Genomic DNA, 26883 nt, shown 5'->3' on the forward strand with positions numbered 1-26883 from the left:
GAAATTGCAAGGGAAGTAAAGCCTGTTTTCCCTGTGCTCTTCTTTCCAAGCCTGGACCTCGTTCCCAACTTAGTCCCAAGATCCAACATAAACTTCGTCACCTCCTTGAAAGTGAATACATACCCACCCTTGATACCTAGGGCCCTGCAGAGTTTCTGATACCTAAGAAATGCTTAGTATATGTTTTTTGAACTACACTAAGACACAACTGTATCATTTACCAATTTCTGGTACCTTTTTATTTTAACAAATGAATCTTGGGGGTGTAAATATCTTCAAGTACTAAAAGACAATCTCTAATAATGGATTTCAAAGGCTAATAAGAAGAGGTATTTTGAGGGAGGGGATTTTGGTGCATTTCTTTTATCACATCTTGGACCAAGATGGTAAAAGCCTGCTGATAAAGCTAGACCTGAATGATATCTAACTTTAAAATAAGATAAAACTAAAACCTCACCTCCCATGACTATGTAGACTACCCACATGGCATGTCTTCATGCTGGGAGAAATAACGATTCTTTAAAAAGAGACTTCAAATGGTTGTAAAATATAAGCTTCATAATTAGGAAGCTGAGAGAGAAATCCGCCAAGCACTTCATTATTATGGCTGCGGTTGTGCTCTGTTACCACTGAGGTGGATGGTTTTAGGGGCCACACATGGCCTAGCCACGTGAGCTTTTCAGGATATGCCATTGCCTTTAAACAGAGCACACGATTATTGCTCTCATGCAGGTTTTCTGAACGACACCTATGAATGTAGAATACAGCCATTCAAAGAAAGGTGGAGGTGCTTCTGCATCAGATTTGTGAGCTGCTTGAAGCTCCCTGCTAAAGGTGAAGGCCCACTTTCCAATGAAAAGGTAGCCTACAAGTGATGGCTGCCCCGGAACTGTGTTCAGCATGCAGCCTGAGCACGAAGGGTCCGCCCAAGACACGACCCACTGTCATTTCCTTCCTCCTGTGTCAGTAGGGACCAGAAAGCACAGGGATCTTAGACGCGCCAATTATCAAAGAGCATAGATTTGTCGATGCTACTTCCTACTGGCGCACAAGAAAAGAAGTACATGGACAGGGAAAGTATGTTTTGAAGCCCTTTTTCCTAGAGGACTTCAGAACACATCCCAGCACTGTGAATAGATTTTAAGGCAGTAACGTATCGATAAGAGTCTCTGTTAAACTTCGGACAGCAATTAGAAAAAAATATCCTGAATCCTACCTTCATCTATGATTAATATGAGTTGCTGCTAGTTTATTGGCGATGGCAAATAAAGAGAACTACTCGGGAGAGAATATCATCTTCAATTACACAACTCTCAATGAGTCTTTTTTTGTTTTTAATTTTATGAATGCTATGAAATTTTACCATTTCACTCTATTTTTGATATTGCTTATATGTGCATGTTTCATATGCCCTCCTAACTTCTACAGAACCAGTTTAATCAGCCAGCTGCTATGCATAAGTGATCACAAGTGGAATTCAGAAATAATTTCAACATTGCTATGTTGCAGCTCTTACACTTTAGGAAGAAATATCAATAGTTTGAGGAAGACCAGCAGTTTAATACTGAACTTAGTACTCAAATAAATTAAAAATGGGAAGCTCTCCAGGAACACCTTCATTCATTGTATCTTGCCCCTTCCACTCCTCAGAAAAATCTGCCAAAAACACATTAAGAATCTGTAGCAATAAAACTCATTCCTTTGTGGTATCAGTCATTGCTGCAGATAGACTATAATGCTGTAATTTTATTGGACACAAAATCTAATATGATTAGATAGACTTTTGGAGTTTTTGTAATGATGACTAGAACTATGATTGTGGCCAATCTGAATGGTATCCACTAGAGTTGTGCAGTAAGAAATCTTAGCATGGTTTAAAGCTATCCATGTCATTTGCTCTCGGGTGAGAGTATATGTACCAGCCAGTACTCCTCCATAATGCATTTCAACAATTTTGAATTGCAGTAAAACCAAGATTCCTTAAGGGCTCCCATTACAATAAATGCTGCTAGAAATAGCAATTATTGGGGCATGTGTGTCTTTGTCTGTGTGTGTATGTGCATTCCCCCACTGAGTTATAAAACCATAATTCTTTGCATTAACACTGAGATTTTAGAACCTCAGTAATATATCCACTGCTAAGATACCACACAATGGGAGTCTTATATGTGAGTAAAAAATGTTGAATAAAGATTAGCCTTGCTTTAAGCAGCATTACAAATATCTGATTCTGCATTTATTTTTCAATTGTTCATAGTTACTTGAGACTTCTGTTTGACCCTAGATTGTTCTTTCTTACAAGAAGAACAACATAAAAGCCTATCTTTCTGGATTCTAATATCTACCAGTAAAACCCTGGAGTTTTATAGAAATAGATACAGGTATTGATTTCTCTCCATAAAGATCATAGGGAATTCATGACTTCTTGGCTACTTTTTTTTTGTTGTTTTTTTTTTTTTTTTTTTTAAACATCTTTATTGGGGTATAATTGCTTTACAATGGTGTGTTAGTTTCTGCTTTATAACAAAGTGAATCAGCTATACATACACACATGTTCCCATATGTCTTCCCTCTTGCGTCTCCCTCCCTCCCACTCTCCCCATCCCACCCTTCCAGGCTGTCACAAAGCACCGAGCTAATATCCCTGTGCCTTGCGGCTGCTTCCCCCCAGCTATCTACCTTACTACGTTTGTTAGTGTGTATATGTCCATGACTCTCTCTCGCCCTGTCAAAACTCACCCCTCCCCCTCCCCATACCCTCAAGTCCGTTCTCCAGTAGGTCTGCGTCTTTATTCCTATCTTACCCCTAGGTTCTTCATGACATTTTTTTCCCTTAAATTCCATATATATGTGTTAGCATACGGTATTTGTCTTTTTCTTTCTGACTTACTTCACTCTGTATGACAGACTCTAGGTCTATCCATCTCATTACAAATAGCTCAATTTCATTTCTTTTTAAGGCTGAGTAATATTCCATTGTGTATATGTGCCACATCTTCTTTATCCATTCATCCGATGATGGGCGCTTAGGTTGTTTCCATGTCCTGGCTATTGTAAATAGAGCTGCAATGAACATTTTGGTACATGACTCTTTTTGAATTTTGGTTTTCTCAGGGTATATGCCAAGTAGTGGGATTGCTGGGTCATATGGTAATTCTATTTGTAGTTTTTTAAGGAACCTCCATACTGTTCTCCACAGTGGCTGAACCAATTCACATTCCCACCAGCAGTGCAAGAGTGTCCCCTTTTCTCCACACCCTCTCCAGCATTTATTGTTTCTAGATTTTTTGATGATGGCCATTCTGACTGGTGTGAGATGATATCTCATTGTAGTTTTGATTTGCATTTCTCTAATGATTAATGATGTTGAGCATTCTTTCATGTGTTTGTTGGCATTCTGTATATCTTCTTTGGAGAAATGTCTATTTAGGTCTTCTGCCCATTTTTGGATGGGGTTGTTTGTTTTTTTGTTATTGAGCTGCATGAGCTGCTTGTAAATTTTGGAGATTAATCCTTTGTCAGTTGCTTCATTTGCAAATGTTTTCTCCCATTCTGAGGGTTGTCTTTTGGTCTTGGTTATGGTTTCCTTTGCTGTGCAAAAGCTTTGAAGTTTCATTAGGTCCCATTTGTTTATTTTTGTTTTTATTTCCATTACTCTAGGAGGTGGGTCAGAAAGGATCTTGCTGTGATTTATGTCATAGAGTGTTCTTCCTATGTTTTCTTCTAAGAGTTTGATAGTTTCTGGCCTTACATTTAGGTCTTTAATCCATTTTGAGCTTATTTTTGTGTATGGTGTTAGGGAGTGATCTAATCTCATACTTTTACATGTACCTGTCCAGTTTTCCCAGCACCATTTATTGAAGAGGCTGTCCTTTCTCCACTGTACATTCCTGCCTCCTTTATCAAAGATAAGGTGTCCATATGTGCGTGGGTTTATCTCTGGGCTTTCTATCCTGTTCCACTGATCTATCTTTCTGTTTTTGTGCCAGTACCATACTGTCTTGATTACTGTTGCTTTGTAATATAGTCTGAAGTCAGGGAGCCTTATTCCTCCAGCTCCTTTTTTCGTTCTCAAGATTGCTTTGGCTATTCGGGGTCTTTTGTGTTTCCATACAAATTGCGAAATTTTTTGTTCTAGTTCTGTGAAAAATGCCAGTGGTAGTTTGATAGGGATTGCATTGAATCTGTAGATTGCTTTGGGTAGTAGAGTCATTTTCACAATGTTGATTCTTCCCATCCAAGAACATGGTATATCTCTCCATCTATTTGTATCATCTTTAATTTCTTTCATCAGTGTCTTATAATTTTCTGCATACAGGTCTTTCGTATCCTTAGGTAGGTTTATTCCTAGATATTTTATTCTTTTTGTTGCAATGGTAAATGGGAGTGTTTTCTTGATTTCACTTTCAGATTTTTCATCATTAGTATATAGGAATGCCAGAGATTTCTGTGCATTAATTTTGTATCCTGCTACTTTACCAAATTCATTGATTGGCTCTAGTAGTTTTCTGGTAGCATCTTTAGGATTCTCTATGTATAGTATCATGTCATCTGCAAACAGTGACAACTTTACTTCTTCTTTTCCGATTTGGATTCCTTTTATTTCCTTTTCTTCTCTGATTGCTGTGGCTAAAACTTCCAAAACTATGTTGAATAAGAGTGGTGAGAGTGGGCAACCTTGTCTTGTTCCTGATCTTAGTGGAAATGCTTTCAGTTTTTCACCATTGAGGATGATGTTTGCTGTGGGCTTGTCATATATGGCTTTTATTATGTTTAGGAAAGTTCCCTCTATGCCTACTTTCTGGAGGGTTTTTATCATAAATGGGTGTTGAATTTTGTCGAAAGCTTTCTCTGCATCTATTGAGATGATCATATGGTTTTTCTCCTTCAATTTGTTAATATGGTTTATCACATTGATAGATTTGCGTATATTGAAGAATCCTTGCATTCCTGGAATAAACCCCACTTGATCATGGTGTATGATCCTTTTAATGTGCTGTTGGATTCTGTTTGCTAGTATTTTGTTGAGGATTTTTGCATCTATGTTCATCAGTGATATTGGCCTGTAGTTTTCTTTCTTTGTGACATCCTTGTCTGGTTTTGGTATCAAGGTGATGGTGGCTTCGTAGAAGGAATTTGGGAGTGTTCCTCCCTCTGCTATATTTTGGAAGAGTTTGAGAAGGATAGGTGTTAGCTCTTCTCTAAACGTTTGATAGAATTCACCTGTGAAGCCATCTGGTCCTGGGCTTTTGTTTGTTGGAAGGTTTTTAATCACAGTTTCAATTTCAGTGCTTGTGATTGGTCTGTTCATATTTTCTATTTCTTCCTGATTCAGTCTTGGCAGGTTGTGCATTTCTAAGAATTTGTCCATTTCTTCCAGATTGTCCATTTTATTGGCATAGAGTTGCTTGTAGTAATCTCTCATGATTTTTTTTATTTCTGCAGTGTCAGTTGTTACTTCTCCTTTTTCATTTCTAATTCTATTGATTTGAGTCTTCTCCCTTTTTTTCTTGATGAGTCTGGCTAGTGGTTTATCTATTTTGTTTATCTTCTCAAAGAACCAGCTTTTAGTTTTATTGATCTTTGCTATTGTTTCCTTCATTTCTTTTTCATTTATTTCTGATGTGATTTTTATGATTTCTTTCCTTCTGCTAGCTTTGGGGTTTTTTTGTTCTTCTTTCTCTAATTGCTTGAGGTGCAAGGTTAGGTTGTTTATTCGAGATGTTTCCTGCTTCTTAAGGTGGGCTTGTATTGCTATAAACTTCCCCCTTAGAACTGCTTTTGCTGCATCCCATAGGTTTTGGGTCGTTGTGTCTCCATTGTCATTTGTTTCTAGGTATTTTTTGATTTCCTCTTTGATTTCTTCAGTGATCACTTCATTATTAAGTAGTGTATTGTTTAGCCTCCATGTGTTTGTATTTTTTAAAGATCTTTTCCTGTAATTGATATCTAGTCTCATGGCGTTGTGGTCGGAAAAGATACTTGATACAATTTCAGTTTTCTTAAATTTACCAAGGCTTGATTTGTGACCCAAGATATGATCTATCCTGGAGAATGTTCCATGAGCACTTGAGAAAAATGTGTATTCTGTTGTTTTTGGATGGAGTGTCCTATAAATATCAATTAAGTCCATCTTGTTTAATGTATCATTTAAAGCTTGTGTTTCCTTATTTATTTTCATTTTGGATGATCTGTCCATGGGTGAAAGTGGGGTGTTAAAGTCCCCTACTATGAATGTGTTACTGTTGATCTCCCCTTTTATGGTTGTTAGTATTTGCCTTATGTATTGAGGTGCTCCTATGTTGGGTGCATAAATATTTACAATTGTTATATCTTCTTCTTGGATCGATCCCTTGATCATTATGTAGTGTCCTTCTTTGTCCCTTTTAATAGTCCTTATTTTAAAGTCTATTTTGTCTGATATGAGAATTGCTACTCCAGCTTTCTTTTGGTTTCCATTTGCATGGAATATCTTTTTCCATCCCCTTACTTTCAGTCTGTATGTGTCTCTAGTTCTGAAGTGGGTCTCTTGTAGACAGCATATATAAGGGTCTTGTTTTTGTATCCATTCAGCCAATCTGTGTCTTTTGGTGGGAGCATTTAGTCCATTTACATTTAAGGTAATTATCGATATGTATGTTCCTATTTCCATTTTACATATTGTTTTGGGTTCGCTACTATAGGTCATTTCCTTCTCTTGTGTTTCGTGTCTAGAGAAGTTCCTTTAGCATTTGTTGTAAAGCTGGTTTGGTGGTGCTGAACTCTCTCAGCTTTTGCTTGTCTGTAAAGGTTTTAATTTCTCCATCAAATGTGAATGAGATCCTTGCTGGGTAGAGTAGTCTTGGTTGCAGGCTATTCTCCTTCATCACTTTCAGTATGTCCTGCCACTCCCTTCTGGCTTGTAGGGTTTCTGCTGAGAGATCAGCTGTTAACCTTATGGGGATTCCCTTGTGTGTTATTTGTTGTTTTTCCCTTGCTGCTTTTAATATGCTTTCTTTGTATTTAATTTTTGACAGTTTGATTAATATGTGTCTTGGCGTGTTTCTCCTTGTATTTATCCTGTATGGGACCCTCTGTGCTTCCTGGACTTGATTAACTATTTCCTTTCCCATATTAGGGAAGTTTTCAACTATAATCTCTTCAAATATTTTCTCAGTCCCTTTCTTTCTTTCTTCTTCTTCTGGAACCCCTATAATTCGAATGTTGGTGCGTTTCATGTTGTCCCAGAGGTCTCTGAGACTGTCCTCAGTTCTTTTCATTCTTTTTTCTTTATTCTGCTCTGCAGTAGTTATTTCCACTACTTTATCTTCCAGGTCACTTATCCGTTCTTCTGCCTCAGTTATTCTGCTATTGATCCTATCTAGAGTGATTTTAATTTCATTTATTGCATTGTTCATCGTTGCTTGTTTCATCTTTAGTTCTTGTAGGTCCTTGTTAACTGTTTCTTGCATTTTGTCCATTCTACTTCCAAGATTTCGGATCATCCTTACTATCATTATTCTGAATTCTTTTTCAGGTAGATTGCCTATTTCCTCTTCATTTGTTAGGTCTGGTGGGTTTTTATCTTGCTCCTTCATCTGCTGTGTGTTTTTCTGTCTTCTCATTTTGCTTATCTTACTGTGTTTGGGGTCTCCTTTTTGCAGGCTGCACTTTCGTAGTTCCCGTTGTTTTTGATGTCTGTCTCCAGTGGCTAAGGTTGTTTCAGTGGGTTGTGTAGGCTTCCTGGTGGAGGGGACTAGTGCCTGTGTTGTGCTGGATGAGGCTGGATCTTGTCTCTCTAGTGGGCAGGTTCACGTCTGGTGGTGTGTTTTGGGGTGTCTGTGGCCTTATTATGATTTTAGGCAGCCTCTCTGCTAATGGGTGGGGTTGTGTTCCTGTTTTGCTAGTTGTTTGGCATAGGTTGTCCAGCACTGTGGCTTGCTGGTCGTTGAGTGAAGCTGGGTGCTGGTGTTAAGATGGAGGTCTCTGGGATATTTCCACCGTTTAATATTATGTGGAGCTGGGAGGTCTCTTGTTGACCAGTGTCCTGAAGTTGGCTCTCCTACCTCAGAGGCAGAGCCCTGACTCCTGGCTGGAGCACCAAGAGCCTTTCATCCACACAGCTCAGAATAAAAGGGAGAAAAAGTAGGGAGAATTAGTAGAAGTATGAGTAAAGAAAGAAGAAAAGGAGGAAAGGAAGGAAGGAAGAAAGAAGCAAAGAAGGAAAGAAAGGAGGGAGGGAGGGAGGGAGGGAGGAAGGAAGGAAGGAGGGAAAGAAGGAAAAAAGACAGAAAGAAAGATGATACAGTAAAAATAAAATAAAGTATAATATAGTTATTGAATTAAAAAATATTTAGAAAAAAAAAAAAAAAAGGGACGGATAGAACCTTAGGACAAATGTTGGAAGCAAAGCTATACAGAAAAAATCTTACACAGAAGCATACACATACACCTTCACAAAAAGAGGTAAAGGGGGAAAAATCATAAATCCTGCTCCCTGAGACCACCTCCTCAATTTGGGGTGATTCGTTGTCTAAAGGAGGGAAGGAAGGAAGGAAAGAAAGAACGAAGGTAAAGTATAATAAAGTTATTACAATTAAACTTAATTATTAAGAAAAAGAATTTTTAAAAAAAAGTCATGGACGGATAGAGCCCTAGGACAAATGGTGGAAGCAAGAGTATACAGACAGGATCTCACACAGAAGCATACACGTACACATTCACAAAAAGAGGAAAAGGGAAAAAAATCATAGATCTCGCTCCTAAATTCCACCTCTTCAATTTGGGATCATTCCTTGTCTATTCAGGTATTCCACAGATGCAGGGTATATCAAGTTGATTGTGGAGCTTTAATCCGCTGCTTCTGTGGCTGCTGGGAGAGATTTCCCTTTCTCTTCTTTGTTCTCACAGCTCACAGGAGCTCAGCTTTGGATTTGGCCCTGTCTCTGCGTGTAGGTCGCTGGAGGGCGTCTGTTTTTTCGCTCAGACAGGACGGGGTTAAAGGAGCCGCTGATTCGGGGCCTCCGGCTCACTCAGGCCGGGGGTTGGGGGATGGGGGTAGGAGGGGCACTACGTGCGGGGCGGGCCTGCAGCTGCAGAGGCAGCGTGACGTTGCGGCAGAGGCCGGCGTGATGTTGCACCAGCCTGAGACCCGCCGTGCGTACTCCCGGGGAAGTTGTCCCTGGATCCCGGGAACCTGGCAGTGGCGGGCTGCACAGGCTCCGCGGAAGAGGGGTGTGGAGAGTGACCTGTGCTCGCACACAGGCCCCTTGGTGGCGGCAGCAGCAGCCTTAGCGTCTCCCGCCCGTCTCTGGGGTCCGCGGTTTTAGCCGCGGCTCGCGCCCGTCTCTGGGGTTTGCGCTTTCAGCCGCGGCTCGCGCCCGTCTCTGGGGTTCGCGCTTTTAGCCGCGGCTCGCGCCCGTCTCTGGAGTTCCTTTAAGCAGCGCTCTTAAACCCCTCTCCTCGCGCACCAGGAAACACAGAGGGAAGAAAAAGTCTCTTGCCTCTTCGGCCGGTGCAGGCTTTTCCCCGAACTCCCTCCCGGCCAGTCGTGGCGCACCAACCCCTTCAGGCTATGTTCAAGCCGCCAACCCCAGTCTTCTCCCTGAGCTCCGTCCAAAACCAAAACCCGAGCCTCAGCTCGCAGCCCCGCCCGCCCCGGTGGGTGAGCAGCAAGCCTCTCGGGTTGGTGAGTGCTGGTCGGCACCGATCGTCTGTGCAGGAATCTCCCCGCTTTGCCCTCCGCACCCGTCGCTATGCACTACTCCGCGGTCCCGAAACTCCCCCCTCTGCCTCCCGCAGTCTCCGCCCGCGGAGGGGCTTCCTAGTGTGTGGAAACTTTTCCTCCTTCACAGCTCCCTCCCACTGGTGCAGGTGCCGTCCTTATTCTTTTGTCTCTGTTTTTTCTTTTGCCCTACCCAGTTACGTGGGGAGTTTCTTGCCTTTTGGGAGGTCTGAGGTCTTCTGCCAGCCTTCAGTAGGAGTTCTGTAGGAGTTGTTCCACGTGTGGATGTATTTCTGGTGTATCCGTGGGGAGGAAGGCGATCTCCGCGTCTTACTCTTCCGCCATCTTCAAGGTCCCCCTTGGCTACTTTTAATTAGCATAAAACATGCTTTGTTGAGTGAAATCGTGGGTCTCTGAATCTTTAAAGAGAAATTATTATAGCCAAAATAGAAATCTAAAAATCCAGGGAGTCTAGGTAAAACTTTCTTCTTTTAAAAAATATGCTCTCAAAATCTTTATGCTGAAGTTAGACTGCAAACTACATTTCATTTCTTCCCATGGTACTGAATTTAGTTTTTCTGTACATTTAAACCATGTCTACAATTGATTGAATGGTTCAAAGCAATACAATGTTATTATAAATCTTTTGCAAGGCTGTGGTGATGTTTTGTTCTGCCCTTGTACGTTACTTGTCACTGTGGAAAATGTAGCAGTATACACACTGAGATCTTAGCAGAATAGAGAGGCTGTTTCCAAATGTGTGCCTGGCACAAAGATTTCACACTGAATTTGAAACTATCAGGTCTCATTTTGATAAGGAGGCTCCCTATTTTATGGTAGCAAAACAAACCAGTACAAGTCACGTGTCATTCATGACCACTTGTTACTTCGGAAAACCACATATACATCAAGAAAGCGTTGTCTTCAAGGCGTTACCAAAAATTTCCCTCTGATGCAATTAATTAAAGTAGACATACTTCCCTCAGATTTAGGACCTTAACTCTGTCAGTAATTTACTGCAGGCCTCAAGTGACAGGCTGTGCGAGTTGGTTAGCACAGTGTTTTCCAAAGGCTCAACTGCAAGATTAGTTTTAGCTGGTAATAATATTTGAAACACGCAGCAAGCAAGAAGTTCCTTTTTCTAGTCTTTCAATGTTCCTTGTTACCTCAAAGAGAAAAATTCTGCAGCTATATGTCTTTAACATCTCTTTAATACTTCTCAATCTCTCTGTTGCACAAAGAAAAGGCCTTAGGCTCACTTTTGGGCAGATAACAGCATCTAACTAGATTGTATTATACTGAGTTTTTTTTTTTTTGGTGGGGGGATTCTATTCATAATAATTGATATAGGTATTTTAGAATAAACGTTTGTTTTTATAGTACATTTAAAAATTAATAAGTCAATTTAAGACTGCCATTTCAACATTAAGGAATAGGTAGTAGGGGATGTGATATGGCGCCTTTCTGAAGGCCACCTGTAGTAGAACCCAGGTATGCTAAAGTCAAGAAAGTGGTACATTAATGACAGCTATTTGGAGAGGACATGGTGCAAACAGAGTCACATATTTCAAGCCCAAATGAACCAGTTATCTTCCCTATAGTGTAATGATGAATTTGGAACAGAGACTGATTATCTTTTGTGTCTTTGCAGAAAGGCCAGCTGAAGCCGATCCAGAAGACCTTATGGCATGTACACACGAGAAGAAGGTTTGAATATACCAGGGAAATCAGCTCCTATAGAGTAGTGCTCTGAAAATTTAGCGTGCAAATGAATCTCCTGGGATCTTGTTAATATGCACATTTTCATTTAGTAGGTCTGGGATGAGGCCTGAGATTCTGCATTTCTCAGGAAAGGTTCCTGCTGCTGGTCCAGAATAGCAAGGAACACAGAAAGTTAAACACCGAATTCCTGGTAATTCTTACTAAAAAGAAGTGGAGAAAGGATCCTTGGATACAGCACATTGGAGATAGGCCAGAAAGAGAAAACTGATTTTTCAACTCTTACCCGGATTTTGAGGGCTAGACCTCTGTATTATAATGTAATGGAAGGCCATCATAGCATTGTCATGGAAGGGTACACCCACCCCTAAAGAAACAGATGGCTTAAACAGGAGGCAGGGCAGAGGTGAATGTCATGAAAGATATACATTCATAATGGAAACGTCCAGACCTGAGGGCAAGGGCATATGGGTTAGGACAGAAGAGCCAGAAGTGTTATCATTACGAGAGAACACTGGGACACGTGGAGGAAATGTATGGTTTGTTACTAGACTCAGATTGTAAAATCAGCGCAGAGAAAAGACAGAGTAGTGATGGGATTTCAACTCTCCAGACATCTGCTGGAAGTCTCATTTGGTTAACAGCAGAATGTCTAACAGGTCCTTGACTGGCTTTGCTAACAGCTTCATCTCCCAGAGGAGAAAATTTCCCGGGGGAACTGCCATGCTGTATGCATTTTTGGCCAACCAGGGAGAATTAGTTGGCGTTTCAACAGTGCTAAGTAATTTAGGAGTGAGACATCTTATCATTTCAGAGTTTATGATAGGTTGGGAAGGAAAAGATAGTCACATATACTACAATTTATTCAATTGGATTCCAAACAATTTGGAGACACTTGACATGAGATCGTTGGAAGGCAAATTTCTGTCAGCTCTCAAAAATTCAGTTCTGGTTGTATAATACAAAACGATCTCAAGGGGAAGGGATAATAAGAGGTACCTGAAAGTCATTGTAAATATTTAGGAAACGGTTTGATGGCTGAAGAGACTTTCACTGTCCAGGGAGTCAATGCATTCTCCATTACTGAAGATAATCTCTTTGTAGAGGGAAATGAACATAGCAGCAGGGTCGGATGGCCTACGCTTTGCCATCTCTGCTCTAGCTGCCCTGAACTAGTTTAGTACTTCCAAAGTATTGTTCTCTCTCTCTCACCTCCAGGCCTTACTGCATGCTGTCATCTTCTCTGAGAATGTTCCAACTTGTTGAATGGCCAATTCCAACTCATTATTTGGTATCAGCTTAATCATATGGTAGGTGTTCCAGACAGGTTAGATCCCCTCAAAACAGCCCACATTTCCACATTATTCAAATCATTTTATTTCCTGTGTCCATCTTTTCCAACAATTATTACGTTCGGGGATCTTGTCTATTCTGTTTTTTCTGTATCCTCAACATTTAAGCAATTCCTGCCATATAACAGACTCTCATAAATATTTGTGCTATGAATGAATGAGATAAAGTATATATTATTCTAACCCCTTAAGACCAAGGCTTCTATCTTATTAGTGTCTCTATCCTCTTAGGTTTTAACCATGTTTCCTATACATTTTTATTTGTTGAATTGACTTACCCATTCCTTCTGCCCCTCCCTGTCCCCACTGTTCGCTTTTTCTACTTGTTTCCTCAGAGGGAAATGAAGAAGACAGATGAACATTTCAGTTCATTCCTTGATTCTTTCTTTCATCAAACACATCAGATTTTTAAATAAAATATAAAAAGAAAAAAGTAAAAAGACATAAGCATGTCCCTAGAGATGAATATTTTGAGGAACAGAAATGGAACAGGAACTCAAAGTGCTGAGACTGATTTCTCCCAATTCTTCAAGGGCTTTGGGTCTCAGGACAGAAAGAAGTATGTATATGGTGATGTCATGGCAGTTAAAATTGCCCCATATCTCATGAAGACTGAACTCAGGTTCATTCTTTAAAACTATAGCCTGGAACATCCCTTCTCTGCCTAGGAAACAAAATGTAACTAGTGATTCCTGCAATTTAAGCGTCTATGAAGCTAAATTAAAGGGCAAGAACAGGCACAATCTCTCAGTCAAGCCTGGGCCAGGCGGCCCACAAGTTGGGTGACTGGATCTGAACCCCACAGGACAGGAGTTCTGAGCTACGGCTATGAGACCATGAGAACTTGGTTTTGGACCAGGGGGCTTAAGAGTCCTCTTTAAAGGTTGAATGTTGTAGAGAGGTTTCCACTGAAGATGAAACTTAGAGCCGAAATTCCAAAACTGACTGAGAAAAGTTACAACATGCAGGATCACAAAATTGACAATCAGGTGATTAATTCACTCCAATACAAATGGAAATGATGCAAAAAAGTGACTTGAAACTGAGTATCTTTAGGATCTTTGAAGATAAATGAAGAAATGAAGCCCAAAATATGGGACAGAAACTATAAAAAATAATTCATGGAAAGAAGAAATAAAAACAGGTGGGACTTTTTAAAAGAACCAATTAGCATTATTGCAATGAAAAACATAGTCAATGGTTTAAAACAAACACAAAAAAAGCAATCTAGTGGGGGGGCTGAAACACTAAACAGGTAATTATGCAACTATGTGGGTGAATGTGGTTATGAAGATAAGCAGATGGTGGCACAAATGCCTTAACACCATGGGCCCTGATCTAGCCTGGTTCTTGGAAGAAAAAGAAATCAGAACAGTAGACGAGGAAGGAAGAACAGAAATGAGCAGATAAAGAGAGGATATCTGCCAGAGATGGAATAAGCAAGGCAAGAAACAGTGTCTAGAGGAACTATAAGCAGTTCAGCGTTATTAGAGCAAAAAGTATAAGTAGAGACTCCGACAAATAGGACTGGAGAGAGGCCAAATCATGAAAGATCTTTTTTTTTAATTAATTAATTTATTTTTGGCTGCATTGGGTCTTTGTTGCTGCACGCGGGCTTCCTCTAGTCGCGGCAAGCGGGGGCTACTCTTCGTTGCGGAGCAGGGGCTCTAGGTGCGCGGGCTTCAGTAGTTGTGGCGCGTGGGCTCAGTAGTTGTGGCATGCGGACTCTAGAGCACAGGCTCAGTAGTTGCGGCGCACTGGCTTAGTTGTTCCACGGCATGTGGGATCTTCCCAGACCATGGCTCAAACCTGTGTCCTCTACATTGGCAGGCGGATTCTTAACCACTGGGCCACCAGGGAAGCCCCTATGAAGGATATATGATGCTATGTTTGGAAGACCGGATTTTATCTTGTGGTGAAAAAAGGCAGTCATTGGAGGGCTTAAATGTAACGTTCAACATGGTCAGATATATTTTTGAGTTGGGTCACTTTTTTTTTTTTTTTGCGGTACGCAGGCACTGTTGCGGCCTCTCCCATTGCGGAGCACAGGCTCCGGATGCGCAGGCTCAGTGGCCGTGGCTCACGGCCATGGCTCACGGGCACAGCCGCTCCGCGGCACGTGGAATCCTCCCGGACCGGGGCATGAACCCGTGTCCCCTGCATCGGCAGGCGGACTCTCAACCACTGCGCCACCAGGGAAGCCTGAGTTGGGTCACTTTTAATAGCTGGGTGGAGGATAAATCAGAATTGATTGGTAAGATCAGGGTCAGAAAAATTAGACAGAAGGCTGCTTTAATAGCCCAGCTTAGAAATGATGATTACAACAGCATTTTCTTATTCATCTTTGTACTCCCAGCACTCAGTCCAGAACGCGGCACTGAGTAGGCGCTTAAATCATGTCTAAAGTTGTGATTTTGTTCAGCTTGAAGTCAAATAATTTCCAAAATTGGTAAAGCTGAAGTCATCATTAGCCACAGATCCATAACCAGAAGCAATGTTTCTAAAGATAGATCAGCAGGAATCCTGATCAACATAAATCCTTTGCATGGGTTTCAGAAAGATAGAGGTTATCTTGTTCTAAATGGTACATGTTAATCACATAGTCCTGGAGATACACTGGCCATTGGCTAAGGCTTGGAATGATATTTTTCATGACAGGATTTGAGCTGTGTCCAGAATTTCGGTGTGACTGGACAAATCCCATGCCAAAGGATCACAGGAGCATTCCATTCTCATTATAACACTAGTTTGAGGAAATCAGTGGGTGGAAAACACACTGTATTTAGAGGGTGGGGAAAAAAGCCTGCAAACAAATTAATATGTATAGTGATATAAAAGCCCTGCATGTACAGCACACGTTCCTGCCTTTGGAATTACACAGCCTGCTTCCTGCACCTAACTGTTGGTACGCAGCAAATGTAAAATATTAGCAATAATAATTACACTCTGCATAAGCTTAATGTCTATCAATAAGGCTATGGCTCTTAAATTCCCTTAAGCTTCTTTCCATTAGAAGCAGTAAATTAAATATATATATTCAAACAAATTAAATGCTGCTAACAGCTTTTCTAATTTGTAAACACTTGCATAAACATGAGCTGTATCAATTGCTTAATTAATCTGAAATGCTAACTTAAAAAGTGAAGTAATGAACAATAGGCATATTACCACCTTAGGATATTATTCCATCTAGGTGTTTTTACAAAAAGTTTAAAGATATGCTTTCTGTATATACTAGCTAAAGTTGTGAAAAATCAATCAGCTCTTAGGGATTAAGGATAGTTTGGAGCTGACCAAGGTTGGTTAGCTTTCTGAATAAACTATTTAATGAAAAAGAAAATCTCATAGGCTTTTAATAAGCAAGTAGCTTTTAAGTCAATGAAACTGAGGTCTGGATTTTATGCATTTGAATTTTCACTTATTGCAATATAGTCAACTATTTTGCTATAATTTAAAGAGTGAACAAAATTAATTTCCAGGACTCTGTAACTTTTTAAACTTAGGGTTTATATTAGCCCTTGTTTTTAAGGGCTATTTTAATCTATTAGCAAATATGCCATTAAATTTTTTTTTCTATAATTACTATTTTAGACAATTTTGATATGGATATTGTGTATGATACATAAAAGGGAGGAGTTGCTGCTTTTGACAAATTCATCTTTTATTTCCTCTTATTGTACATATTAAGCATTCAAAAACCCTCAAGATAACTGCTATACAAATGAACAACTGTATAAATGAGAGCTACCATCAAATGAGGAAAAAGGGCAACCTCTCCTGTGTAACTCTTACTTGTTAAGTGGAGGTTGTAAATGATTGAAACAGCCCCTAATATCTGTGAGACTCTTCAGTTTTGTTACCCAGATCATAAAGAATCCCTAAAATAATATTAGCCAAAGGATTATACCAGTTTAAAGCTATAAGTGGACTTAGAAATAAGTTCTCCAAACCCACCCATTTTATAGAATGTGAAACTGAGCCCCAGAGATAATGACATAGAGTGATTCATGATAGAGGTGATCAAGAAATCTCTTGCATCACTGTTGCCAAGCCACTGATGCCTCTTTCATCCCTTAAAACATGCTTCTATCCTAAGATACAGATAACCATCCTGCTGGGGCAGTGTTTTGGCATTTATTCTTCTTCCTAATAGTAGTATGGCATAGACCAATCTTTCCAGCCCACTGATGAGAATGCTATGTAGGACAGAATTAGAAGCCTCAGTGAAATGGAGGCAGATTACATCTATTGCTTCCCCTTTATCTCTTGGCCTGCCACTCTCTCATAGAAGGAAATTAAGTTGGTCTGGCATGATTCACTCTACACAAAACCTAGTTTGCTACTCAGAATTCTGTTCCTCTCCAGGGGATTGTAATATGATTTTTTTTAAAAAATATTTTTTCTAGTATCTTCTTGATTGTTACAGCCAAGTTGACCATTCTATAATTAGCTGGGTAGAGCCTTTCCAAATATCTGTGTTTTTAAGGGAAGATCTAAATATGTTCTTTTCTTTCAGAACCTTTCTTTGCCTTTTAAAAGTTCTAGCAGTTAATAGGGCATTCTGCAAAACCATGTACCAATCTCTGAGTATGTAGATCTCATGTCATCAGACCCTGCTGATTTCAAATATGCAATGATTTGTAAAGTACCTTCAAGTATTTTCTGCCTTTTCATTCTTTGGCTTCTTCCTTTATCTCTCATATTGACTTTCTGGGAAGCACTCCTGATTTTCTTCCTCAAGATAAACATTTTCTTAAAGACATAAGTAAAAATCTAAAAATAATGAAATCTCTGCAGTTTTTGTTTTTTCCTAATTTGTCTGTCATGGGATTTCTCTGCTTTCCTATTCGCATCTGACATTTTCCTTGATTCTGTATTGCTTCATATAACTGAGGAATCATTCTTCATTATCTCGTCTACATTTTTTTTTCAACATCTTTATTGGAGTAAAATTGCTTTACAATGCTGTCTTAGTTTCCACTGTATAACAAAGTGAATCAGTTATATGTATAAATATGTCACCATATCTCCTCCCTCTTGCATACCCCTCCCACTCTCACTATCCCACCCTTCTAGGTAGTCATAAAGCACTGAGCTTATCTCCCCTTGCAATGCAGCTGCTTCCCACTAGCTATCTATTTTACATTTAGTAGTGTATATACGTCAATGCTACTCTCTCACTTCATCCCAACTTACCGTACCCCTTCCCCAAGACCTCAACTCCATATTCTAAGTCTGCGTCTTTATTCCTGTCTTGCCTCTAGGTTCATCAGAAACATTTTTTTTCTTTTTTAGACTCTATATATATGTGTAAGCATACAGTATTTGTTTTTCTCTTTCTGACTTACTTCACTCTGTATGACAGACTCTAGGTCCATCCACCTCACTACAAATAACTCAGTTTCATTTCTTTTTATGGCTGAGTAATATTCCATTGTATATATGTGCCACATCTTCTTAATCCATTCATCTGTTGATTGACACTTAGGCTGCTTCCATGTCTTGGCTATTGTAAATAGAGCTGCAATAAATATTGTGGTACATGACTCTTTTTGAATTATGGTTTTCTCAGGATATATGACCAGTAGTGGGGTTGCTGGGTTGTATGGTAGTTCTATTTTTAGTTTCTTAAGGAACCTCCATACTGTTCTCCATAGTGGCTGTATCAATTTACATTCCCACCAACAGTGCAAGAGGGTTCCCTTTTCTCCACACCCTCACCAGCATTTATTGTTTGTAGATTTTTTGCATGGCCATTCTGACTGGTGTGAGGCGATACCTCATTGGTTTTTTTTCTGTTTGTTTGTTTTGTTTTGTTTTTTGCGGTACGCAGGCCTCTCACTGTTGTAGCCTCTCCCGTTGTGGAGCACAGGCTCCGGACGTGCAGGCTCAGTGGCCATGGCTCACAGGCCCAGCCTCTCTGAGGCTCTGTGAAGCCATCTGGTCCTGGGCTTTTGTTTGTTGCAAGATTTTTAATCAGAGTTTCAATTTCAGTGCTTGTGATTGGTCTCTTCATATGTTCTATTTCTTCCTGGTTCAGTCTCAGAAGGTTGTGCATTTCTAAGAATTTGTCCATTTCTTCCAGGTTGTCCATTTTATTGGCATTAGTTGTTTGTAGTAATCCCTCATGATTCTTTTTATTTCTCCAGTGTCAATTGTTATTTCTCCTTTTTCATTTCTAATTCTGTTGATTTGAATCTTCTCCCTTTTTTTCTTGATGAGTCTGGCTAATGGTTTATCAATTTTGTTTATCTTCTCCAAGAACCAGCTTTTAGTTTTATTGATCTTTGCTATTGTTTCCTTCATTTATTTTTCATTTATTTGTGATCTGATCTTTATGATTTCTTTCCTTCTGCTAACTTTGGGTCTTTTCTTTTCTTCTTTCTCCAATTGCTTTAAGTGTAAGGCTAGGTTGTTTATCTGAGATGTTTCTTGTTTCTTGAGGTAGGATTGTATTGCTATAAACTTCCCTCTTAGGACTACTTTTGCTGCATCCCATATGTTTTCGGCTGTCGTGTTTTCATAGTCATTTGTTTCTAGGTATTTTTTGATTTCCTCTTTGATTTTTTTCAGTGATCTCTTGGTTATTCAGTAGTGTACTGTTTAGCCTCCATGTGTTTGTACTTTTTGTAACTTTTTTCCTGTAATTGATATCTAGTCACATAGCATTGTGGTCAGAAAAGATACTTGATATGATTTCAATTTTCTTAAATTTACAAAGGCTTGATTTGTGACCCATGGTATGATCTATCCTGGAGAATGTTCCATAACCACTTGAGAAGAAAGTGTATTCTGTTCTTTTTGAATGGAATGTCCTATAAATATCAATTAAGTCCATCGTGTTTAATGTGTCATTTAAAGCTTGTGTTTCCTTATGTATTTTCATTTTCGATGATCTGTCCCTTGGTGAAATTGGGGTGTTAAAGTCCCTTACTATGATTGTGTTACTGTCAGTTTCCCCTTTTATGGCTGTTAGCATTTGCCTTATGTATTGAGATGCTCCTATGTTGGGTGCATAAATAATTGCAATTGTTATAAATTCTCCTTGGATTGACCCCTTGATCATTATGTAGTGTCCTTCTTTGTCTCTTGTAATAGTCCTTATTTTAAAGTCTATTTTGTCTGATAGGAGAATTGCTACTCCAACTTTCTTTTGAATTTCATTTGTTTGGAATATCTTTTTCCATCCACTCACTTTCAGTCTGTATGTGTCCCTAGGTCTGAACCGGGTCTCTTATAGACAGCATATATACTGGTCCTGTTTTTGTATCCATTCAGCCAGTCTATATCTTTTGGTTGGAGCATTTAATCCATTTACCTTTAAGGTAATTATCAGTATGTATGTTCCTATTACCATTTTCTTAATTGTTTTGAGTTTGTTTTTGTTTGTCTTTTCCTTCTCTTGTGTTTCCTGCCTAGAGAAGTTCTTTTAACATTGTTGTAAAGCTGGTTTGGTGGTGCTGAATTCTCTTAACTTTTGCTTCTCTGTAAAGGTTTTAATTTTTCCATCAAATCTGAATGAAATCCTTGCTGGGTAGAGTAATCTTGGTTGTAGGTTTTTCCATTTCATCACTTTATATATGTCCTGCCACTCCCTTCTGACTTGCAGAGTTTCTGCTGAAATATCAGCTCTTAACCTTATGGGGATTCCCTTGTAAGTTATTTGTTGCTTTTCCCTTGTTGCTTTTAATACTTTTTTCTTTGTATTTAATTTTTGATAGTTTGATTAATATGTGTCTTGGTGTTTTTCACCTTAGATTTATCCTGTATGGGACTCTCTGTGCTTCCTGGAGTTGATTGACTATTTCTGTTCCCATGTTAGGGAAGTTTTTGACTATAATCTCTTCAAATATTTTCTCAGACCCTTTCTTTTTCTCTTCTTCCTCTGGGGCCCCTCTAATTTGAATGTTGGTGTGTTTAATGTTGTCCCAGAGGTCTCTGAGAATGTCCTCAATTCTTTTCATTCTTATTTCTTTATTCTGCTCTGTGGTAGTTATTTCCACTGTTTTATCTTGCAGATCACTTATCCATTCTTCTGCATCAGTTATTCTGCTATTGATTCCTTGTAGAGAATTTTTCATTTCTTTTATTGTGTTGTTCATCATTGTTTGTTTGCTCTCTATTTCTTCTAGGTTCTTGTTAAACATTTCTTGTATTTTCTCCATTCTATTTCTGAGATTTTTTATCATCTTTACTATCTTTGCTCTGAAATCTTCTTCAGGTAGACTGCCTATTTCCTCTTCATTTGTTTGGTCTCGTGGGTTTTTACCTTGCTGCTTCATCTGCTGCATATTTTTCTTTCTTCACATTTTGCTTAACTTACTATGGTCTCCTTTTCACGGGCTGCACGTTTGGTAGTTCCTGTTGTTTTTGGTCTCTGCCCACCTTGGGTAGGGTTGGTTCAGTGGCTTGTGTAGGCTTCCTCGTGAAGGGGCCTGGTGCCCATGTTCTGTTGGTTGGGGCTGGATCTTGTTTTTCTGGTGGGCAGGGCTGTGTCTAGTGGTGCGTTTTGGGGTGTCTGTGAACTTAGTATGATTTTAGTCAGCTTCTCTGCTAATGGATGGGGTTGTGTTCCTGTCTTGCTAGTTGTTTGGTATGGGGCATCCAGCAATGGAGCTTGCTGGCCGTTGGGTGGACCTGGGTCTTAGTGTTGAGATGGAGATCTTAAGGAGAGGTGTCGCTGATTGATATTACATGGGACTGGGAGGTCTCTGGTGGTCCAATGTCCTGAACTCGGCTCTCCCACCTCAGAGGCTCAGGCCTGATGCCAGGCCGGAGCACCAAGACCTTGTCAGCCACAAGGCTGCCTGAATCAGGTGTACTGTGTCCAGATGTTCTCAGCTCCACAGTGCTCTCTCAGGGCTGCCTCCTTGAAGTAACTCCCACTGTGAAAACTGGGAAAAATGCACATCCCAAAGATGAAAGAGGAGGTGAGGAGCCTCAACTGCAGAATCTAGCTTGAGGGTCAAGTGGAAGTCACATCCTCTCCATGACCTCCCCTGACCACTGTTTGTGGGCTTCTGTAGACTGGAATCACTTTCTCTTCACTTAAAAAAAAGAAATTTACTCTTATGTGTGGAGATTCTCACCTCCTGTTATTAAAGAACAAACAGCCTGAGCATGTTATCCTTTCTACTACGATAGCTATTTGGTAACAATTCTGACCATACTGTTGCCCTACAGGCACAGGGGTGGTACCAAGACTTCATTCATTGATTCATTGATTCATTGTTTCAACAATCATCACTGAGCACTTACTGGCATGTGCCAGGCACTGATGTAGGTGCAGGCGATGCTACTGTGAAATGAACAACGCTACTGTTCTCAAGGAGTTTATTTTCTAGTGAAAGATACAGAAAAATATATGTAAAAAACAATATAATTTGCAATCACTATGAAATAACTAAGAGTAACACTAGTGGATGTAGGTGGGGTGTGTGTGATCAAATGCATTTTAGCAGTAACTTCACTGATAAGGAGCTGGCTATTTGAAGAGTGTCTCAGGCAACAGAAGCCATCATGTGCAAAGCCTTGTGGAGGATGAGCATGAATGTGCTGTGGGACTCTGGTTCAGAGTCCAATTCAAGGATTACCTATGCCATTATAAAAATGAAATATTCCTCATCCTTGCAGCCATTTCAGAGGATTCTCTCTACCTCTGTGGACCATCTTCTCTTTTGGGTGTTCCACATCTCAGGCACATCCATCTGGGATCTTTTTTGTGGTACCCCAGTGAGAAGTGTTTATTCACTCCCACTCAAGGCAAGAAGCAGCTGGCAGGAATAATTCAGGAAATTTGGTGCTTCCTTCTGTTTTTTTATTTTTCTTTCTTGTAACATCAGAAAAATCCCCTCACAAAATATAATCCCCAAATTTATCATAATGAGAGGGGTATCTCTAGATGAGCTGGACCAGGTAGCTCAGGGCTTCGCAAACTTTTTCCAACTTCTTTCAGTTAGCAGAGCGTTTCTCAACCTCAGCACTATTGACAGTCTGGTCGGATATTTATTTTTTTGTTGGGGGGCTATCTTGTACCTTGTAGTATATTTAGGAATGATAAGGAAGGAAAGAAGGAAGGAAGGAAGGAAGGAAGGAAGGAAGGAAGGAAGCAGGGAAAGGAAAGGAAAACGAACGAACGAACGAAAGAAAGAAAGAGAAAAGAAGGGATGGAGGGAGGGAGTGGGGGAAGGAAGAAGGAAGGAGTAAAGAAAGGAAGAAGGAACAAGCCCTGGACATTAAGAATACCACCTCAGATGAGGTTATTCTGAGACGATGATAAAGGGAGACAAAGTAAGGCCATTCCTAATTTGGTCTAAGCACAGACAAAAACAAGGTCACTCTACGGGAGACAAAGTAAGGCCATTCCTAATTTGGTCTAAGCACAGACAAAAACAAGGCCACTCTACCACCTGCAAATACCAAATTCCCCTCTTTTGGCCAAAATGAATGACTGCTACTTCTTTACCGATTGCAGATTTATCTTCCCCATTAGTCTCCTCTCCCTCTAGATAAGTTATTGAGATAACCAATCACAGAATTGCTCCTACCTTCTGAAAGCATTCAATCAGAGTAAATCACTAAGGTGTGTTCCTGGCGGCCTTTGGCCAAAGGGCATTGACCATGCATCCCTGCCCTCTACCCACAAGACGCCAGTAGCACCCCACCCCCAGCTGTGAAAACCATAAAAATGCCTCCAGACATTGCCAAACATTTATGGCAGGCAAAATCTCTTCCGGTTAAGAACCACTCATGTAGCTGGGTCAACATCTTAAACTGAGGTCAGCCTTGCTATCATGTATGTATACACACACAGTCAAGTTACTGAAGGTTTCAAGTTGGAGGATCCCCCTTCTCTTCTGAACCTCTCATTTTACTTTTCTCTTTTCCTTTTTATTTCCTCTTCTTTCTCCTCCTCAAACTCATTGTGAAATTACCCTGTTAGCCATTCATCTTGTTTGAATCCCTGGTGTAGCATTTAAAGAAATTTCATTATGGTTTACTTCAGTAAAAACCACATGTAAAAGAAAAAAAGGCCAATTTTTAGTTTTATTTTTTAATAAAATCTGTTTTGCATGTATCCCAAGCCCTCTAGGCACCCTAGAACTCTATAGCTGTTTTCTTATTTATACTCAGTGGAGAGTCTCAAAAGCCAAGGAAGTTTCCATAGACTGCTGTGAGAAGTTACTCTTGTGTTTATTAATTTTTGTATACGTGCCCATAGGCCTTAGGGCAATGAGTTTATTTAAACAAATAGAAATAATAAATAACCACATTGTCCCCTAATTCATAAGGATAATTAGTATCATGGAATGGCAATGAAGTTTTGTAATTCCACCTCTGTACTGTTAGAAAAATAAGAAATTCCATTCACTAGCTAGGGTATTTATGATATTTAAGCACAATGATGTGGAATAAATCATATTTATTCACTTGGAGAGTGGTTCTAATCACCCTCAGTCTCCCTAGTTTTCCATTTTTTGTATCATTAGGATTAGTTTTTAGTAAGCCAAGGAAATTCACCCTAGCAAAATTAAGGAAAAATGGAATTCATTGGAAAGATATGAGAGCTCACAGAAATAAATGAAGAATAAAGAATAAGACAAGGAATCTAATGAATAACAGGGAAAATAGCTTGAGAGAATTTTTGTAACAGGAATTCTATAATAGTCTCTTTCAGATTCTACCACTGAAATGAATATGCTCAACTTTTTCAGTCTTTGGATCTTTTTTCTCTGGTATAAATTTGTAGAATAAAGCACAATTGGCTTTGCCTGGGTAACAGGACAGGTCTTAGACTAGAGAGAGCAGGGCATTTTTTAAAAAATGTATTTTATTGAAGTATAGTTGATTTACAATGTTGTGTTAATTTCTGCTATACAGCAAAGTGATTCAGTTATATGTAAATATATTCTTTTCCATTATGGTTTATCATAGGATATTGAATATAGTTCCCTGTTCTATATGGTAGGACCTTGTTGTTTATCCATTCTATATATAATAGTTTGCATCTGCTAACCCCAAACTCTCAATCCATCCCTCCCCCACCACCCTCCTCCTTGGCAACCACAAATCTGTTCTCTATGTCTGTGAGTCTGTTTCATAGACAGGTTCCTTTGTGTCGTATTTTAGAGTACACATAAAAGTGATATAATATGGCATTTGTCTTTCTCTTTCCAGGGCATCTACATTAAAGTCCCCATGAGGCTATACTGAGTGAAAGAGTTTTACTTCTTGTGGTAGGTAGAATAACGGTTCTTCAAAGATTTCCATGACCCAGACCCAGTGTGTGTAAACTTAAGTGTGTAAGGTTACATGCCAAAGAGATATTAAGATTGCAGATGGAATTAATTTTTCCAATTTCTGACCTTAAACTAAGGAGATTATTTTGAATTATCTCCATGGGCCCAAAGTAATAAGAAGGGTTCTTAAAAGTAGAAGGAGGCAAAAGGAGAGAATCAATTAGAGGAATAGGTGCCTATGAAAGAAAAGTACAGAGAAATGAAACACTGCTGGCTTTGAAGATGGAGAAAAGGGATAAGAACCAAGGAATAGAGGTGGCTTCTGGAAGCTGGAAAGGACAAAGATACAGATTCTCCCCCTAAAGTCTCTAGATAAGAATGTAACCTTGCTAACATCAATATTTTAACTCATTGACACTATTTTGGACTTTTGACCTCCAGAATGAAAAGATAATAAATTTGTATTGTTTAAGCCACTAAGTTTGCAGTAATTTGTTAAAGCAGCAGTAGAAAATTAATACAATTACCTATAAGAAAAAAAGCATTACATTTTGTAATAAATATTTGATGTGAAAGACCAAACTCAAACTGAAAATCAAAATAGCTATATATGTGTATAATAGCACCCATTCCACCAAAACAAAACACAAAAATAAATAAGAACAAAATTTCTGATTTTGTATTATGTTTTTTTATGTTCACACTATTTTTCTACTCAGAAACCATAAAGATGACACTCACACAAATACTACTGTCTAGGATTAATGTGAAAAGTCAATCACAGTAATGGAGAATCACCCATCATCTCAAATGAAATGACTAAATAGAAAGACTGAATTATTTCACAAAATTCCTCAATTCTTCACCTTCTGTCAGAACCAAATAATTCAGTGCAGTATTTTGCTCATTCTGTATTAGAACTTATTTCTTTATTTTCTGTTGTTGGATTAGAACCACTCTGTTGTAATCTACAATGTTTCACAGGTTCGGGTTATGAAAAATATATAAGGTCTAAGAAATTCTGTGTGTGATGGTTAATTTTATGTGTTAACTTGACTGGGCCACGAAGTGCTCAGATATTTGGTCAAACATTACTGTGGGTTTCTGTAAGGGTGTTTTTGGATGAGTTTAACATTTAAATCAACAGATTTAATAAAGCAGATTGCCCTCCCTAATGTGAGTGGGCCTCATTCAATCAGTTGAAGGTATGAACAGAACAAAATGCTGACCTTCCCATGAGTAAGGAGAAATTCCTCCTGCCTAACTGCCTTCAAGCTTGGACATCAGTTTTCTTCCTGCCTTTGGGCTCAAACTGAAACATCATCTCTTACTGAGTCTTGAGCTTCCCAGCCTTTAGACTGGAATTGACACCATTGGCCCTCTTGCTTCTCAGGCCGTCAGACTTAGGCTAAAAGTACACCATCAGCTCTCCTGGGTCTCTAGCTTGCTGACTGAGATCTTGGGACTTATCAGCCTCCATAAGTGTGTGAGCCAATTCATTATAATATGTATATACACCCTATTGGTTCTGTTTCTCTGACTAAATCACTGTGTAAGAAAAGTGTATCTTCTATGATAACCGGAAATTCTATTACTATTAGGCATATATACGTAATGAGGAAAAAAAACTATTGCCACTATCATCCAGGATTATAAAGATAATGCATGCTCATTGTAAAAACAAAACAAAAGACACAAAAAAACAGAAAAGACTAAAAGTTGCTCATCTTGTATATCAAATATAACTACCATTTATATATGGGTGTGTGTTTACACTGCTTTATATACTGCCTTCATCATTAATGATATACTTTGAATATCCTTAATTTCCATAAACGTTTTTCTACATCATTTCCATTAACTACACACC

This window comes from Phocoena sinus, chromosome 3 (genome assembly GCF_008692025.1).
Source record: "Phocoena sinus isolate mPhoSin1 chromosome 3, mPhoSin1.pri, whole genome shotgun sequence".
NCBI classification, from domain to species: Eukaryota; Metazoa; Chordata; class Mammalia; order Artiodactyla; family Phocoenidae; genus Phocoena; species Phocoena sinus.